Genomic DNA, 5,088 nt, shown 5'->3' with positions numbered 1-5,088 from the left:
GATTTCAGGGTGAGCTAATGCTTCTAGCTTGGACTGGATCTTCTTCCTCATGTCTTGATGCCTTGAAGTTCCGGCATGGACTAGCTTTTGTTTATTTTAGCTTCTTAGAATACTCTTAGTTTAGTAATTTGATCATAGATGTTCTTGTGGTGATGACTTCCAGATTTTGGGGAATAATAGATGTTGAATCTTAGAAGTTATTGAATTGGTTTTTATTAATGAGTTTAAGTCTTCCGCATTATTTTCTGTTGATATTAAATTGAAATGTTAAGGTTTAGATTGGTTGGTTCGCTCACATAGGAGGGTAAGTGTGGGTGTCAGTCGCGGCTCGGTTTTGGGTCGTGACACACATGCTCCAAAAAATAGAAGGAGAAAAAACATATATAGTTGAAGGTAAAGGTGTAATGAGTAAAAAATTTTAATTGTGTATTATCATTGTCTAAAGATGCAGAGAAAATAACCGTCTCAACCTTATCATTTAGTTATTCATATCATAAATTAACTAATATATGCATGTTTTAAATTCGTATAACGAGATTGACTTATCGATTAAGGAGATTAGGATAACAGTCATCATAATCTAGATAATTTAGAGCAATTTCTTCTACATATGTTTTTGACATATTTATAATACATAGTCAAGTAAAAGTAGGAACACTGAAAACATAAAGCCACAAATCCATGTTTATTTTAGCTGCTATTCAAATAAATTAGAAGTAATTATCCATTCATTTATTAGATAATAGATAATAGTTAACATAAAGAGATGACCTTATATACTCACTCCATACTATATGAGTAATACATAGGTTGTATTTATTTAGGTGAGAACAGTATTTATCAACTCAAATTAAATAGTTATGCATTAGAAGGAGTCGTGACTCTTACTACACTAAATATCCCCGAAAATGCTGTCATAACTAGACCACCCACGCCCTGAACGATATTTCCAATAGTCATGATGGGAGCTTGAAGTGCTCCAGAGATGGGAAACAAAGTACAATCAGCAATTGGGAGACCAACCCTAGCAACACATGTATTTCCTGACAAAATACTTGTATTGGTGTTCAATGAAACACTAAATATTCCTTGACTATTTGTGACCGCTTGAGCAATGGTTGAGTTGCCACAAATAATCGAGACATTTACTGCACTTATTCCGGGGCCTGGGGCAGTTCCCGGTAAGGAGCAAGACAAAATTCCCGCTATAGTTATATTAACTGGTAATATTTGCCCAACAATGGCTGGTATTTGACTAAGAATGTCTGGTACAACGGGTGGTGCTTGACAAACAATGGGTGGTACAGGTTGGCCTAGAATTGGACCAGTAACGGGACTAAGAATGGGACCAACAATTGGATTAAGAAGGCCACCAAGAAGGGGTCGGCCTACTTGAGCATGGGCTAGACGACTGTCGGTGACGATGGAAAACACAGCAATGAGGAAAACAAGACTAAATTTTGAAGACATGATGATGATCTCAAGTATCAGATGATAATATTTATTTTTCTATTCAATATCCCTTTTATAGTGCTACTTATTACTCCACCCCTACCTTACCTTACCCCAGCCCTAACATGATATAAATGATACGTAGATAATATGTTCCGTGGCTAAATAATATTAAATGAAAGAGTTGCAACTTGCAATATCTCCCTCACATCCTGATGAGTTAAAATTGAAAATGATCAACTTGAATATTGGGACCACATAAACTAATGTCATATTATTTGACTTAACATGATATTTAAGAACGAAAAAAAGAAGACTTTTCAAATCAACAATTTTTAAATACATTGTAAATTATTTAATTTAAGAAAAAAAGAACTTCATATTGTTTTTAATTATAGTAGAAAAGTTTCCATTGGAATCATAATTTGGGTTCTCACATTTTGCCATATGCAAAGAGAACATTTCATGTGTTGCCATCATATTCCCATAAAAAAATGTCATTATTCTTGTGCTGTAATTACAATTGTTGATATATTACAATTGTTTGTAATAACGGAAATGGTAATTATAAATCATACATCACCTTATAATTAATGTATAGACAAAACCTATGAGATAATTTAACACAAAATAATAGTCAATGCATCACACTTAATATATATGGCATTAGAAAAATAAATTAATTAGTGGTAGTCCACAAAGGTTAATTTGGCAAGGCTACATGTGAAGACCTTGATTAGAGATAGGTAAATGTGATCTCTTATGGTCCTAACTCCTTATTTAGGTCTTGTAAGTGAGAATTTGAAAAAGTAAAATATTTTTATCAAGTATGCTATTTTAAGAAGCGATTTGTATTAGCTTAAAAGTTGATCAAATTATTTTTAAATTATCTTAGCTTTTGCAAGTGTTTGAAGAAGTTGAAAATGACTTAAATAAGTTTAAAATGACTTCAAAATGTTAAAAGCCAAAGGTAAAAATCTATTTACCAAAACATAACACTAAAGTTTATTGTTCATATCTTATATTATCTTTATGCGTATGGATGTGAATACATGCATGGGCCAGGGCGTCAATGGCGTACACAGAAATTTAATAAGTAGTGTCGTCACTTAAAAGGAAAGAACAAATAAAAAAAATTAGGGAAAAGATCAACTAATTTTTTAAGGGAAAATTTCATATATGGCAAACGAATGTTATGAAATTACATTCCATGGGTATAGTTTACATAATTACATTCCATGGGCATAATTTAATTTGTTAGGTGATTCTAAATTTGTATAAAACATTTTTTTTAATTAAATACAAAAAAATTATTTTTCAATAAATGGTAACAGTAGCACAAAAGATGCTAACAATAAATTCACATAATCCCATGATTTAAGCAAAACATTCAAAATCAAATATTTCTCCGAAAAAAGAATTCTAAAGATATAGAAAGACAATACCAGTTAAAAATCAAATATTTTTTTAATTTTTTTTTAGATAAATCTATGAAACACATAAACACACACATAGATATATTTATATATAAATTGATTATATTGTATATATTTGCGAAATTATATATAATTTTTATACAATATTTGTGTGTAGTTGATTTTGTGTTTTAAACTGTATATATGACCATCATATATTCTTTTAATTTTTTTTTGGGTAATCTATTTGTATACAATATTTTATTATATTCCTATTTTTTCTTTTGTATAATTCTAGGAATTTGTATAATGTAGAATAATTTTGGTATATATATTATAGTTATATATGTGCATCTGTGATTTCATGTTTTTGTTTTTTTTTTTAAAAAAAATATTAATGATTAAACTGATTGTATATAATATTCATTTGTTAATTGTATATATAGTAAGCTTGAATATGTTTATCTATTTGAGGGTGTAATGTTTATATATACAATATTTTATTATGTTCATAATTTTTTGTATATATCGACGAATTTGTATAATGTATTATAATATTATAGAGTGATTTTAACAAATTTCTTTATACAAAATTAAATAATTGTATACAAATAGCTATTGCCTCATAACACTTTGTATATGTTACCTTAATATACAACCCATTATATACCTAACTTTAGTAATTGGTATACAACTAATAGAATATACAATTAAGAACTGTTTCATAATACTTTGCATATATTAACTTAATTTACAAACAACTATATACATAACTTTGTAATTTGTATATAAATTACACTACCTGATGTTTCCAATATTCTTCAGATTTGTCCAGTTCTGATGAGGCAGGTTCAATCTCTTCTGAATCAATGTTTATGACTTTTCTCTTACTTCCACCTTCAACAACCTTAATGCCGCTAGATTTCGCGTTGTTGATGACTTTGTGAATTGCCATTGGATCATTTTTTTTCATGGATCTCAATTCTTCAAAAGATTGTTCAACTTAAACTTGTTTATGTTTTGCCATAGACCCTACATTAACCCAGAATCCTGAGTTAACCCAACTAAAACGAAGGTGGATTATCAACAACATTGACATGCAATGACATACCTCTCGTAATCCTCATACATGGATAGAAATCATCTATTATGATTTTGAAAGACTTGTAATCTGATAAGTAATAAAGATTTTTTAAAAAAATATGAAAAAACTAACAATCATACTACATATACAATTGTTGTAGAAGGAATCAAGAAAAAAAATATTGAAAGCCATGAATTTGGCGGTTACCTAAGAAAAGTGGAAGAACATCGGAAGGAGAAGTCAAAATTTTTCCAATGGAAATTCAAATTAGAAGGGAAGAGTAATTTTAGGAAAAGATATGGAATGAGAATAGGAGAGATAAATTTGATTTTGAATAAAATTATATAAAAATCTTTAGATGACTATTTTTATTCTGTATACAAATAGATGTGGGTCCCATTAATTATGGCAAAAAAATTAAAACTATATTTACTGACAGTAAATAAATTAAACTATACCCTTATTAACTAATTACATAGGAATGTTTGCCGTCCTATGTAATTTTCCCATTTTTTAACACTAGAATTTTAGGTTTGGTTGATTAGTAGTCCGTTTGACCAAACTTCTAAAGTTAAACTTATTATAAATTTTTTTCTCAAAAATAATAATTTTGGCAAGAAGTGGTTTATGTTTGGTCAATAAGTTTATAAAGTACTTTTTAGAAGTAATTAGTGTCTGGCCAAGTAAATAATGCATTTTCTCAAAAGCATTTTATTGTAACTTTACTTTTAGGCAAAAGTTATTTTTTTACATATTTTCTACTCTCGAAAACACACTTATTTTTCTTCAAAGACTTAGATAAATAAATTATTTTTGTTTATTTATTACGTACATCTAAGACAATATAAAAGTTTTGTTGTTTCTTTTCTGATGTATTTACATATATGTATATTTTAATTAAACTTCTCGACTAAGCCGTGTCGAATGACACCCCTTCTAATAAGGTGGGTCCGCTCCTGCATGGCGTGATAAATCTTGTTCATCTTAAAAGAATAGTTTTTAAAGCTATTTTATGACACTACACAAAATTCACCCTTTAGCAATAATTATTTAACAGTAAATATATATATTTTAAAGGTAATTAGCAGTAGTACCCTTTGTAAATATCCCTGAACCTTACAACGATATCCGCCTTGA

Source organism: Solanum pennellii, chromosome 9 (genome assembly GCF_001406875.1).
Source record: "Solanum pennellii chromosome 9, SPENNV200".
In the NCBI taxonomy this organism is placed as follows: Eukaryota; Viridiplantae; Streptophyta; class Magnoliopsida; order Solanales; family Solanaceae; genus Solanum; species Solanum pennellii.
This window is presented reverse-complemented; position numbering follows the sequence as displayed.